Source organism: Caretta caretta, chromosome 12 (assembly GCF_965140235.1).
Source record: "Caretta caretta isolate rCarCar2 chromosome 12, rCarCar1.hap1, whole genome shotgun sequence".
NCBI classification, from domain to species: domain Eukaryota; kingdom Metazoa; phylum Chordata; order Testudines; family Cheloniidae; genus Caretta; species Caretta caretta.
The window spans coordinates 7,349,846-7,364,670 of NC_134217.1; the positions used below are offsets into that span (position 1 = coordinate 7,349,846).

The window sequence follows — 14,825 nt, forward strand, 5'->3', positions numbered from 1 at the left end:
ACAGGAGAGGCAGAATGGAAGAGCAGAAACCCACTGAGCTGGGACGATGGGGCACACCTAGGGGCAGGTGGGCCAGGGAGTTTGCCTAGGGGAGGACACCAATCTGACACAGCGATGGGGCAGCACAAGGGCTGGCTGGCCTGGGTCCGACAGCCTCCTGGAGGTGTCCTGCGGCTTGCAGGGAGGGGAGGAGAAATGATGTCATGATCTCCCGAATGTCCTGAGCTGTCACTGGAGAAATCCTGCTGGCACCCAGGTGAAAACAGGACCCGAGCCCCATGCTCCTAAGAACCCCCCACCTCTGCATCTAGCAACCCCCTGTTTGCCCCCAGACATGAGCAGGTCTGGAGCCTGCATTAGTAAACCTGGGCCACATGAAGCTTCAGTCCGTGTCCGAAAGGGAGGGGGTAGCCCAGCCCGGAGCAGGGAAGTCCAGTATCAGACATTTCCCTTCTCCTTCCCCGCTTGGCATCCTTCTGGGTGGAGTCCAGCGCTGCATGAATTGCTTTCTGTATCTCTCTACATATACATCCTGATTGAACGCAGTGAGGTGGTGGGTGAAGTGGGGGTGGGGGTGGATTATCACCCTGGCGCCCTGCCCAAAGGCATCATTGGTGGTCCTGGGTGAATGAGAAGAGACAGCACGTGAAAAGCTGGCCCCCCAAGAGGGAAGGCTGGGTTTAGGAGGAGATACTGTTCTAAATTCACACTCCAAGAGTGATCTCATCCTGCACGTTCAAGGGAGACCTGCTAAATGAGGCACAAATGTTTGACTTAAACTTTTCCTGCAATAAATTAGTTTTCCTTCTGAAAGAGTCAGGAACCGGCAGGGTTTAGATATGGCCCCTCTGTTCTGTCTTTGGGAAAGGCAAGTGGAGAGAGAGAGAGCTGAGGAGTGACCCAATGCTGCCCTGGAACGGCGTGCCCCGAGTTTGCCCTGGAGCAGGGAACCCCAGAGCAGCGTGCTCCGATTCCGCCCTGGAGCAGGGAACCCCAGAGCAGCGTGCCCCGATTCCGCCCTGGAGCAGGGAACCCCGGAGCAGCGTGCCCTTATTCTACCCTGGAAGAACTATCGCCTGAGAGAGAAGGTGAGACAGTCCATATCCAGTCAATCTTAGGTTTGGTCACACACTGCTCCTTTAATGGACTAAGAAGAAGAGCCCAGCTCCCCAGTTCCCCACCTGGGAACCTTCCTAGGTGCAGGTCTTCTCTGACAATGCTACTGCTGGGGACCTCTTGCTGACCCAGGCATGCTGCGTGAATTGAAGCTGTGTGGAGCTTTGCAGAGCCAGAAGTCACATTTTCAGAGCCATGTTCTCTGTAGCCTCTGTACCTACACCTGCAGAGATTTCCCAGTGCAACTGGCTTGCACGCACAGAATGGGTCATTGTGTGTGCACAAACTGGTGTTTTGCACATGTACTTCCAGCCTTTGCACACGTGAATATAAGTTGTGTGTGTGTGTGCATAACAGAGTCCCTCCCAAATCATGCACCCTGGGGAAAGGAGGGCTGCCAAAAAACTAGCCCTTAATTCTCTTTCCTGGACAAGCCCTCCATCCCAAACTACTGGGAGTGCCGTGGGGTTGAACTAGGCAATGTTTATGTTGCAGAGACTAGACGGGCCCCTCCCTGTTCAGGGGAATTGCAGTTCTGGGATCCCTGTGTGTCCCACACTGAAGGGGTCCCCAAAAATCAAAAATGGAAAAAAGAAACCCATAAAACCAGGGCAGCAAATGCGCTTTCAGTCGGGCCTTGCGTTCCCACATCTGCAGCGGGAGGGTGAATGTTCTGAAACACAAGATGTTAAATTAGAGATTTCAAGCGGCTTCTGGTTTCTGCATTCCCTCCATCTCTGGCTCGCGCGTGCCATAAATAAAGGGCTGGCTAGTGCTGAGCACATGGGTCTCCTTTAGTCTGATGCCGAGACAATGCCCCTGGGTTGCCAGTGGGGTGGGGCCCCCGCTGCACTGCATTTCAAAGCTGTTTTGCTATAGTCTCTGCCCACACTGTCGGAAGTTGCTGACAGTTCCCCAAAACCTCAGCTCCCTCCTCCTGAGCTCCGTAAAAGCAGCCTCTGTGGGAAGATCCACTTGCACTTGGAGACAGGGGTTTGGCATCCTGGCACAGAAGTCAGTGGGCGTCCTATGAGCTCGCAATCCCCTGCCTGGGCGCATCAGGCTCGGGCTGGTTTGTGTGCACAAAGACGGCGGTTTTGCATCATGGCCCAAGTGCATTGCTGTGTATCCTTCTGTGCTTGGAGTGTGAATCTTGGAGTGTGTAAATCTTGAGGGTGAATCTTGGTGCACGCACCTAGGGACTGGCAGTGGGAATTCTGACACGAGCACACTGGTGTGTTTACCCACGCACCAGTCGAGCTCAGGAGCGTGACCGCAGCTGGAAAGGAGATGAACAATACATTATCCCTTTTGAACCAACAGGGACATTTAGGAAGGTAACGTAATTGGGGGAGGCGGGGGTGGGATTTTGGCTATGCTGATACTCTGGCTCTTTCAGCCAGGGCCAGGGGATTTTTACTGACCTTAGGGTCTCATCCAGTGGCCAAGCGGCCCCTCCCACAGTGCTGGGGACCCGGCATGATACTGACTCCAGTCATAGGTGCCAACACCATGGGTGCTCTGGGGCTGGAGCACCCACAGGGAAAAATTGGTGGGTGCTCTGCACCCACCAGCAGCCAAGTTCCCTGCCCCCGCTCCAGCTCACTTCACCTCTGCCTCCCCCCAGAACTTGCCGCAGCAAAACAGCTGTTTTGCAGCGTAGCAAGCTGGGGGAGGAGGGGGGGAGGGGCAGGAACACGGTCCACTCAGGGGAAGAAGCGAGGCCGGGGCGGGGATTTGGGGAAGGAGTCCAATAGGGTCAGGGAGGGGGCGGAGTTGGGGTGGGGACTTTGGGGAGGGGGTTGGAATGGGGGCGGGGCAGGGGTGGAGTCGGGGCAGGGCTGTGGGAGGGGTCGAGCACCCACCGGCACCAGGAGAAGTTGGCACCTCTGACTCCCGTGGAAGGACACCTCATGCTGAGTGACTGACACCAGGTCCAGCACTGACCAGTCCAGGCTCTCCGCAGCATTGGCTTGGAGCATCCTGACCCTCGGAAGAGCAGATTGCTTCAGTGGTCTCTGCTTCCACTGTAGGACTCCGTCTCCTTTGCTTTCATACCCAAGTCAGTTGGAGCCAGGTGGTAGGCTGCTCTTGTGGGGGTTGATATAGTCAAAGCTTCTGGTTTGCCAGGGTGGAATTTGTTTTCAGTGGGAGCAAGTCACTTTATGACCTTACCATCATGCCACAGAGCCTCTCTTTGCCCCTGCACTCCCCCAGCTTCCAGCCCCGGCTCTCCCTGCTTAGTAAAGCTGGTGACTGCTCTTCACTAGGGCTTCCACAAAGGCTGCTCATGGAGGCTTCCATTCAGGATGTCCCCCTGGCCTTTCCTGTCCCTCTACAGCAGTGGTTCTCAACTCGCGGGCCGCTTGCGACCCCATCAGCCATAGGTTCCGACTCCGCGGGTGCTCAAGGGCTGGAGCACCCATGGAAAAAAATTAGCGGGTGCTTAGCACCCACCGGCAGCCAGCTCTCCTCCGCCGGCAGCCCCACTGATCACTTCTCCCCCACCCGCCCAGGACCTCACGCCTCAGGTGCCGGGAGGGAGGGGGAGGAGCAGGGACAGGGCACGCTCTGGGGAGGAAAGAGACGGGTCAGGAAGAGACGGGGTGGAGTGCGGCCTGGGGGGAAGGGGAGAAGGAGGGGGCGGGGGAGGGGAAGAGCGAGGGCGGGAAGAGGTGGGGTGGGGGGCGAGGCCTGGGGCGGGGCACCCCCTGGGTAGAGAGGAAGTTGGTGCGGGTGCAGTCAGCACACAGCTGGGGCCCAGGTGGCATCCTCAGAGCCGTACCGGTAGGATGAATATTGTGTGGGGGCAGCCCACATAACACGGAGAGAGCTGCAGCTGGGGCCTACAATGGTAAATAGGTTGAGAGCCACTGCTCTACAGTGTCTGATTTCCAGCCCTTCCTGTCACTCTTGGATCAGGCCAAGGGTCCAGCCAGCAACGTAGAGATTAAAGGTTCCTTAGCCCATCACTAGTCACCTTCTTAATCCAACCATTACTACATCTTGATGGCAGATGATGCCCAAGAACCTGCATCAAGCTGCCTCTAGCCTGCCCGCAGTCCATCCTGCATAAGCAGTCGGTGCTGGCAATGACAGAGGAGCGGTGAGGTGAAGACAATCCAGCAAATCCCCTGGGCGCAGAGTCAGAGCCAGAGGGGTACGTGTGAGTGAGATGATGTCAGTGATCCGATTGCAGCAGCAAACGCTGCACTTAGGTCACCTTGGTAGCACTGTGCCTCGTAGCCCTCCAGGCACTGATGCGTGAGGCTGGTAATATTAAATACACATGGTGCAGGAGCTGAGGTCGAGTTTCCCCCGGCAGCCTTTGGGCGGGGCGGGGGTTGGAGCTCCCCAGGGTCCAGTACTGAAACCGGCCCTGCTCCCTGGGGCTGTCATTTCATCAAATCCCTCAGGAGCTGTGGTGGGGTGGACTAGGCCCAAAGGTCCCCTCCTGGAGGCCTCAGGGCCCTGCCACACTCATTCCACAGAGGAGTAGAAGAGACGTCCTCCAAGCGGCCTAGCGTGGTTGTGGGGTAGCAGGCAATGCGAGAGGCTGCAGGGAGCAGCCAATCAGGGCCATATAAAGAGAGCTGCAGACTAAAGCAACAGTCAGTTGCTGCCTGGAGCTGGAGGAGAGAGGGTCATGTTCCTGGCTGGCTGAAAGAAAGAGCAGCAGGACCATTGATAACTCAGTGTGGGCAAGGACTGCGAGAGCTAAGAAGGCGCTCCTGGCTGGCCACTGGGACTGAGCCCAAGATGGTTGCCAGCAGGGAGCAAAGCAGGAGCTCATGGCTGGCTGCTGGGAGTGAGTAAGGACTGAGCTCAGGGAGGGCTCCAAGAAGACAGGGAGGAAGCCCTTGGGGGTATGGCCCCATATCAGGGCTGGGATGAGTTAAAGACTGTATACCCCAGAAGGGGTTTGCTCTGTTTCACATTCAGACACCGCATGTGACTCGGCTGGAGGCCTGAGTCACTGAAAAACCACCTGAGAAACCACTGATGGGTCACCATAAACTGAGACTGCAGACACACCTGACCAGAAGGGGGTGCTTGTGAGAGGTGGGTGCCACGCCCCATCACAGAGGCTACGCTTGGTCAGTGTTGAATGGTGTGGCCTTCAGTAGAACCTATAGTGACGTAGGAAGTTGTCTTGGTTTCTGGAGTGAGTAGGTAGCATGTTCCCCTAGTAGCCCTGAACCAGTAGTCCCATGTGGTGTAAGAGGGCTCTGGGGGTGACACCTTTCTGATGAGATGGATCCTAACCACTCGTGGCCACTGATGATCCTATGGTGTTTTTCTAGATCATGGGGTGTTTGCTCTGATGTTGTGGCCAAATTTCCACTCATGCAAACACCCATGAGCTTTAGGGGTGCCTGAAATCTGAAAAAAGGTCCAGATCTGAATTTAGCAAATGGCCCTTCTTTATAATGGGGATCACAATAGCAACTTCCTTTATCAAGTGCTTTGAGAGCTACTGATGAAAGTCAGAGCTAGGTACTATTATTATCTATAAGGGATCAAACCCAAACTTGAGATTTGAGATGTGCGCACGCAAATACGCCTGCACAGAAAAACTTGGGAGTGGTCAGAATCTGAACATTTGCAACAAACCTCTCTGGGGTTTGCAGTCTTACTTGTGTGGGTTTTTGTGATTTATTGGCATGGTTCAGTTCGGCTGTAGCAGGGGAATTGCTGCTGCTATCAGCCTGTTTTCTGTACTATCTGGCTCAGTGCAGAGCCCTTTGCTGATGTTCAGGGCTCGTCTGCACACGAGGAGGCTTGAGGAGAAAAGAGGAGACTGGCCAAAGACACACAGAGCAAACCTGGGGGCCTTGGATGGGTCTTTCTTTGGGGCTCCCATTCCTGGGCTTTGATGCTCACTAGTGTCTCGCACTCCCTGCTGCGAGTGTGAACAGGATGCAATGCCAAGTCCAGCGCAGAGCCCCCTTTCCCCCGCTCCAGCAAGCAGAGGCTGAGAAGCTGATCCAAGCTTTGTGCGCCTGTTTCCATTCTCCTCCAGGACTGTTTTCCAAGTTAAGATCCCCCCCCCCTTTCCGACGCTCCCTGCTCTCCGACCCCCCACTCACCCTGGGGGACTTCTCATGGCCCCAACACCGCGCGGGGAAAGGGGTGTGTAACTTGGGCCATTCCACCTCCCCTCTGTGTCGGGGCTGTGCCAGACTTTTCCCACTTCCCTTCCCCCAGCTCTGTAACCAGCTGGGAGGAGGAGGAGGAGGAGGAGACTAAGTTCTCTTATGCCTCTCTCCTAGGTCACCACCACCACAGCAATCGGATCTGTTTGGGCTGGCTGTGCAGACCCTGGTTCCTCCACAATTCGGCTTCCCGGCCAGCTCGGTCCCGCTGCAAAGGGGGGCGCGACACTCTGAAAGGAGGTGAGTGACGCTTGGGCTCAGTGGGAGCCTTTCAGGGCTTATTAGGTGTCCCCCCCCCCCATGCCTCTTCGGGACAGGGACGGCTGCTTCCTATCTGTGGGTACAATACTGAGGACAATAGCTTCTGATCCCGGCTGGGGCCTCTGGGTGACACCCGCCCTAAAGCAGGGGTGCTGAGAGCCATTGAACCAAACTGTAAACCCTGGCTATGATGGGAACCCCTTCCAGCCAGGGCTGCCGCAGCCCCAAAGGCGGGGTGGCGGGGCTGCCCCAGGGGATCAGCCCTTCGCCCCGGGACAAGTTTCCCGGGCAGCCCCTGGGCTGGCCCGCAGCCTGTTGCAGGAGCTCCATGCGGTGCAGGGGCGGGGAAGGAGGGTGAAGGGCAAACTGGGAACTCGTCCCGGCTGCAGAGTTAAGCAGAACTTTCCCCGGGGCGGGCAGCAGCGTGGAGGGGGGCAGGAAGGGACCTGGTTGCAGGCAGCTGGAGGGAGGCTTTCCCCAGGGGTGGGGCCGGCGGGCTTCTCCTGCCACTTCGGGACGACCCACTTCGGTGGGGGGGGGGCTGTGGTTACACTCGCCAGCGGGGGCTGGGGAAGGGGGGGGGGGGTGTGCAGAGGAATTTGAAGCTCTCCCAGGGGGAGTCACCATGGTGATCTGAGGATTGGCGAGCCCGGCGGGCCAATGGGGAAGGGGCTGTGAGCGAACTGCGCGGAGAAGGGGCCCGGGCCAATGGGCGCCGCGCGGGGGCGGGCGGCGCGATGGGACGGGGTGGGGGGGCTCCGGCTCCGGCTCCCATTGACGGCGGCGGCGCGAGTCTCATTCCCCCGGGCGGCGGCGAGCTCCGGGCTCGGGCAGCGCCGGGCTCGGAGAGGGGGCGCCCGGGCTCGACCTCGCCCTCGCCCGGCGCAGCGGGGAGCTGGGGGGGGGGGGGGCTGTGTGTGTGTCCGCCGCCAGCTGCTGCTTGGGGCCCTTGGCTACGTGTTCACCAGCTGGGGGGGGATGTGGTCCCCTTTGGGTCGTTGGGTTTAGCATGTGGGTTCTGGGGGGCGCCCCTGGCTTGTGCTACACCGGCCACCGGACTAGATCTGGGGGACCTCGGGTTGCCAGGCGGCCGGTTTACCACCCGAACGCCCCCTCGAAAAGGGACCCTGGCGGCTCCGGTCGGCACCGCCCCCCCGGGCCCTTAAAAGTCTGCTCCCTGCCCGCCCTAGCTCCGCGTGGCTCCCGGAAGTGGCTACCAGGTCCCTGTGGCCCCTCGGTGCATGGGCGGCCAAGGAGGCTCTGTGCGTTGGCCCCGCCCCGAGGGCTGGCTCCGCAGCTCCCATTGGCCGGGGACCGCGACCAATGGGAGCTGTGGGGGGTGGCGTCTGTGAGCGCAAGGGCAGTGAGTGGGGGCGGGACCTCAGAGCAGGGGTGGGGCCTCGGGGCAGGGGTGTTCCGTTTTGTGCAATTAGAAAGTTGGCAACCCTAGGTGGACTCTTCTGGCCTTAACCCGAAAAAGATGTTTGAAGAACACAAACCGGCAGTTTTCCCCTCCCCGCCTCCTCAAAATGAACAAAATGTTGGTCACTGTTGAAGGAAAAAGTTAAAATTCAACTAAACCCCTGAATATAGATCTTTTCAACTCCCGAAGAAAGAATACGTGATTGTGTTTATACTCATAATTTATACTTTAATGTTGGGGGAATACCCACTTCTGTCTGTTCCATCCACACAGTGTCACGCTGTCTAGATGGTGGGGGGAGAGAGTGCCTCCATTTCCCCTTCTGGTAAAATGGGGATAATGATACTGACCTCGGTAAAGCACTTTGAGATCTAGGGATGAAAACCACTGGTATAAGAGCTAGGCATTATTATGATAGATGAAAAAAGTAAATTGTAGGTGGAACAGGTAGCACTGCCTATAGTTAAGGTTGCCTGACACATTCCATTATAAGACCCTGTTTTCAGTCACACAAATTTTTCCTCAACTATAACCATTCAGGCTGAAATTTTCCATACCAGTTGCCTGCTTTGGACTGAATTTTTTTGGAAAGTTTCAACAAAAAAAATTCAGCTGTTTCTGAGAGTGAAGTTAGAGAAAAATACATGATTAACTAATGGCTAAACAATTATCGCTTTCCTTGAGAAGCCCTAGCTCCCTCCATCCCCCCCCCCCCCATGTTTTATGGCAAGAACTTGAAATTTGGCAGGGCGAGGTCACCCTCGTGCCAGGGGTGTGCCTGTTGCTTTCCCTGTGAAAACTGGCCCAAATTTGGCCAAGTTATAAGCCTCTGAAAAATCTCAGTTCATGTACACCCAATGGAGACTTGGTAGTTTGGCAGCTAAATTCTCTGTGCATTCCATTCGCACTGAGCAGGCTCTAGCCCAGGGCCACTGTGGGTGAGCCATCAGTGGCAATCGTGGCACCATACCTGTGTGTTCTTTCAAAGCTCCCATTGCTAGCTCCCAGACAGTGGGGAGGAGAAAGAGGAAGCTGCCTGGCTGGAATGCAGACACAAAGAGAGACGAAGGGGGGTGAGGGTAGGGAGAAGTGGGGGGTGGGGGGAAGAGGCATGCTGTGGTAGGGAGGGAGCAAGCAGAGAGGTTGTGGGGGTGGCTAGAGTAAGGGGGCAGAGATGGGTGGGTGGGGTATATGCTATGGGATGGCGCAAGAATGTGGGCTTAGGAAAGAAAGGTCTATAACCACTAGAGAACATTTCCTTCCAGAACCTGGAATTGAACCCTGGATTCCGAGGCTCACCATTCCTCTTCTGTCAGAAAGTAGCTGTGACACCCGGTGGCAAAAGCTGTGATTTTTCTCACCGCCCCTGCCCCCCCCGAGCGGCTGGTCCACTTAGAGAATAACAGCCTACTACTGCTACTGGTTCAAGTGGTAGCAGGCTGTGCTGTGGCTCTCAAGGTGTGACTCCTGCTGATAGTTCCACGTGAGGGAATTTGTTTTTTCAGTTTGCTTTTTTTTTTTTTAAACCTAGGAAATTACATGCACAAAACTACATTAACAGAACGTTAAGGTTGCAACGCCCAGCTAATTAATAATTAATTAAGAAATTAAGAATTCTGTCTTTAGTGCAGGGTATGGATGGTGTGCACTAAACAGGTCCTGCGGCCACTCTTAGAAGGATGATAAAAAGGAATATTGAATAGCTACCCCTACAGTGAGCATCATCCATTCTGGGCACTAAATGAAGCAGAGGTACTATGGAAGAGTAGCATGAGATCCCGTAATTCAAAGCTGCAGCCTGATGCATGCACACAAGGCTCTGGGCAGCCTTAATTCTGTCATTTCCTAACTTTTGAGTGCTTGACTTTGTGACATGAATGTTCTTTTTGTATTGGGTTTGGTAGGTACTAGACATACTGGGATTAAATGGGAAGTTGAGCATGAGAGAACGTGTGTAAAGAATTTCTTATAAAAGTGAGATTCTGTGCTGCCCCACCAAGAAGCACAGCAAAGAACTGACAGCCCAGTGAGAGAGGGGGCTAAGGTATCATTAACCCACCTTTGCACCATCCCAATTCTAGGCTACTTCAGGGGTTGAAAAGGGCCCTGGTTGAACTTCCCCTGGAATCTCTTCTGCATGTCTTTCACAAAGTACTCCTGGGGGAATTCTGCATCACTGCGGTTCTGCAGAATTCAAGGCCCTTGCAGATTTCTTTGCTTCTCTGCAGAAAAATGACTTCTGATGGGGAAGCAAAGGGAAGCTGTAAGAGCGGTCATGCACCCCCTCCCCGGCAGTGCAGGCAGGTTGGTTTGGGCACCCAGAGCAACCAGTAGAGACCACCTGAGGATGGGGGTGGAAGGCTGGCGAGTCATGCATGTGACAGAGGAGAGAGCCTCTGTCCCTCTCGCTTGCTATTGTGGCCCGCTTGGCGTGGAGGGGCAGGACTTTGGGGTGTTTCTGAGGAAGCAGGTGTGGGGCTGGCTCTGTTCCCTCAGCCAGAGCAGAATATGTAACAGCCTGCCTGATGAGTGAATTGTTCCCATTGTTCTTGCTGAATTCCCCAGGAGTATAAAACAGGTGTAAAACATTTTAAGGCTCCTTACATTGCCAGATTGGTGTAAAGTATGGCCATATAAAACTTATGGTGCTTTAGTGATTAGAACTGGTCTACATTTTTGGACTGAAAAGAATTCCTGTCAAAATTGCTCCATGAACTGTTTGCTACTGACCTTTCCGGAGGTGGTCTGTAGCCAATATAAATTGTGAGTTTGAGTCCCCAGCCCTCACTTGCCCCTCAGTTGCCTATGATGCAACACAGCAGATGGCTGCATATATTTGACTATTAACTAGAAGTAAAGGGTCAATACTAGCTTCATTACTATTAGACAAAGGGGGTCGGTGATTTCCTCCAGTGCCCCCCACTCGCCATCCATTGTATTGTAGTTTAAATAAATTACTAAAATAATTGAAACCAACTTGATGATATTGCATTATTTTGACAAAAAATACAGAATTTTAAAATATGGTGTGCAGAATTTTAAACTTTTTGGTGCAGAATTCCACCAGGAGTAACAAGGGGCTTGCAGGGGGTCCTTGGAAGACCACTTGACAGGTAACTTCCACAGTGGGAGAATCCTCCCCCTGTGCATTCAGCAGCCTTTTAGCCCACTTCAGCCCTTACGTGTGGCATACAGAGTTCGGAGCAGGGCTGAGGATTTTGCCCTATGTCTGTCCCATCTCTGCCGCGCTTTCTGCCTGCATATTTCTATCACCATGTTAAATTAATCTAATCTATTTTTAGAGATGAGCTCAAACCAACACAGCACCCCCTGAAGATTAGGAAAATTTGGATCTTAACACTGAAAATGAGCCCCTAGATAATTCCCTCTTTGGGTCTCGTGCCGCATCTTCCTCTTGTCTTGGAAAGCACCCAGCAAATTGTGCGTTTTACTGCAATATGAATGATAAATGCTCCTGCTTGCAACGTCTAGTAACAGTGTGGAAAAACCTCTCATAAGCTCCTTATTTAATTAGAAAAGAAGAACGAAAGAAGGAAAGGGAAACATCTGGAAACATGTCATGTTTATAGCATCCTGAGTGGGCACAGAGGCAGGAAGTCAGAGCCAAGAATGGGCTCCATTTGGCAGTGAGTTGTATGGTATGCAGCGGTGTTTTGGAGCCAGATAGGTTGCTCAGAATGGCTCCAAGCTAGTCTTGGGGTTGCCAGGTGTGTGTCGTGCTCTGCACTCCATGCAAATCCCCGTGTGCGGAAACACGTGGAGTAGGCCTGTGAAATGCACTTTCTGGGGGACCTGGGAGCCAGCCCTAGACATGTCCACTCCTAAGCGGGGGGAATGGCATTAAACGTGAGAGCCAGGTGGCTCTGCCAGCTTTTTTCTGTTTGCAAGCTACAGTGGTTGGTCTTTATCGATTTGCTGCAGGTAGTGGAAAAGGCTCCTTATTGAGTTTGTATTTTCCAGCCCCGGTTTGTCTAGCGGGGGGTTGCTAGTAGAATTTGGTACTTGGGCATAACGCTGGGCAGAACGAGACGTATTGTAGGAAGGCTGACCGTGAGCTTCCTCTAGGCACCTCTGCCAGCGCTCCTCAGATCTGACTGCAGCGCTCTCTACGTTACTAGGCTTTGAATCCTAGTCAGTTTTGCCAATGAACCTGAATCCAGACCCACAGCACCCCCAGCTATTCGAGGCCTTGATCCCCTTACTGCTCTGCCAATGCACCTCAGCTCTGACCTGCTGCAGGCTCTGCATTACTCGGCTTGGAATATGTACATACATTAGCTGTTCCCACTCAAGAAAGAGCTTGGAGTCATTGTGGAGCGTTCTCTGAAAACATCCACTCAATGTGCAGCGGCCGTCAAAAAAGCCAACAGAATGTTGGGAATCATTAAGAAAGGGACAGATAATAAGACAGAAAATATCCTATTGTCTCTATATATAAATCCATGGTACGGCCACATCTTGAATACTGCGTGCAGATGTGGTTGCCCCGTCTCAAAAAAGATACACTGGAATTGGAAAAGGTTCAGAAAAGGGCAACAAAAACGCTGAGGGGTATGGAACAGCTCCCATATGAAGAGGGTTTAATAAGACTGGGACTTTTCAGCTTGGAAAAGAGACGACTAAGGGGAGATGATAGAGGTCTATAAAATCGTGACTGGTATGGAGAAGGTAAATAAGGAAGTGTTATTTACTCCTTCTCATAACACCAGAACTAGGGGTCACTAAATGAAATGAATAGGCAGCAGGCTTAAAACAAAAGGAAGTATTTCTTCACACAAGGCACAGTCAACCTCGGCTATTCAAGGTCTTGATCCTCACACCGCTCTGCCAATGCACCGTCGCTCTGATCTGCATTACCAGTCTTTGATTCCCGTACCGCTCTGCCAATGCACCGTCGCTCTGATCTGCATTACCAGTCTTTGATTCCCGTACCGCTCTGCCAATGCACCGTCGCTCTGATCTGCATTACCAGTCTTTGATTCCCGTACCGCTCTGCCAATGCACCGTCGCTCTGATCTGCATTACCAGTCTTTGATTCCCGTACCGCTCTGCCAATGCACCTGAATTGTGACTTGCAGCCCTTCTCTCCCACCGCTATTCCAGTCCTAGAGCCCCAGACAGCTCTTCTGATGCACCTTTGCTCTGGCCTGCGTTGCCCCTGCTGTGGCAGCTCTCGCATAGCTCTGTCAATGCACTCGGTCCTGACCCAAAGCACCGTTTCCCAGGCCAGTCATAGTTCTGCCAATTAACCTCAGCTCTGACCCACACCACCTCTTCCTGTTCCAATCTGGGACTGGCCTCACATAGGGTTGTATTTTGCCCTTCTAGAGAACTTACTTCTTCGAAGCACTATGCAGCGAGTAACCAGTTAGTTGCCACAGTAGATCTGGGAAGTAGTATCCCCCCATTTTACAGACGGGCAAACTGAGGGGCCTGGAGGTAAAGTGACTTGCCAAAGGTGACATAGGGAGTGATGCCAGACCTAGATTTGGAGCTCTCGGGTACGTGGTTCCATGCTGCAACCACTGAACGCTCTCAGCCTCTTGTGGCCAACCCTGCTCTGAGGGAAGGAGAGTTTGTGATGTGAACAGATGGGGGCTGGGCTGGGCTGAGCCCTACCAAACTCCATCCACTTGCATCTCTTATGGATGTCCCTGAGCTTCCATGACATTTAGGGGTGTTAGGATCCAACACAGGATCTCCGTCCAGCTGTCCAGAGGTGGCAGGCCAGTGCACCAACCCAGTGTACCAAATCATCTAATTTCATGCTGCAGGGAGTAAACTAATGCCCCGGGCCGGAGAGTCCTGATGGAAAATTTCCTCCTGGGTTCAGCATTGCACAATTGGTTGGGTGCGTTATGATGTAGGATGTTTTATCAGCTTCCTCTTCCTAACTCTAGCCCTTCTCCCAGCCCCCGCTGGAGGAAGGGTACCGGACTGTGTGGACCAGTGGTCTGACTTGGTACCCCCAGTCGTACGGTACCAGCACTTCATTCACACAGAACAAGTGGCTGAGATGTCTGGGAGCAGTCTCCCAACTCCTCAGTGAGGATCCTCTGACCCCTCATGTGCCATATGCCTGGAGACCCGGTACCAATCCTGATTTCTCTCCCGTGGGGGTGGGGTTGTTGTCCTAACGGGGTGTGCCTGTTTCCTTTCAGTAACCCGACTAGGATCCTGTTCTTCTTCATTCTCTGCCCCTGCAGACACAAGGATTCAGGAAACAAAGGGTTAATGACCTTGGACACCGACAGAATCTGAGGCTGTAAATGGAGCTGGATGCGGATGATTCTTGCTCACGTGCACAGAACTCAACTGATCAGCGGGGACTAGACATACTGAATAGCCCCTTACTCCACAGGTTGCCCCATTGAAACCAATGAGACCCCTTACATGAGTAAGTGCTCGCCAATGTCAGCAAGGGCTCCACAGACTGGCCCCGGCTATGCAGCCAGACGGGAATTCTCCCCTCCTTGGGCTGAGTGGCAGAACCCGTATTGGAGAGACCGGCGGGGGCACTGGGCAGGGTGGACCAGCGTTCTGCGGGGTTGCAGAGAATCCTTTCTCACACGCCTACCTAGTGTGTCTTGCTCAGGGTAAACCAGCCATCCAAGGGGGGGTCAGGAAGGAATTTTTTCCCAGCTCAGATTGGCAGGGACTGTGGGGGATGGAGTCACCTTCCTCTGTGGCATGGGGCACGATTCTCCTGCTGGGATCATCCGGGCATAGCCAACTTAATCAATCCCCTGCTGACGCGGGGGCCTTGGGTATTGCTGGCACCTTGGTCCCGCCTGCTCTCTGCTTGTGGCCCACTGCAGTTTAGTCTCCTGAGGTCTGAAATGCTTTCG

General features: G+C 53.9%; 1 protein-coding gene across 3 annotated transcripts in view; it reads left to right on the top strand.

The window, feature by feature from the left end:
• Positions 1-6,368: 6,368 nt before the first annotated feature.
• Positions 6,369-14,825, top strand: part of CCDC102A (coiled-coil domain containing 102A) — a 48,871-nt gene continuing 40,414 nt past the window's right edge. For 2 of the 3 annotated variants that reach the window (XM_048816731.2, XM_048816729.2), the window contains exon 1: positions 6,369-6,512. The gene's annotated coding sequence lies outside the window, so the exon portion shown is untranslated. Of the gene's footprint in view, positions 6,513-14,183; positions 14,375-14,825 lie in introns of all 3 variants that reach the window. The other variant, XM_048816730.2, reaches the window with a different exon arrangement.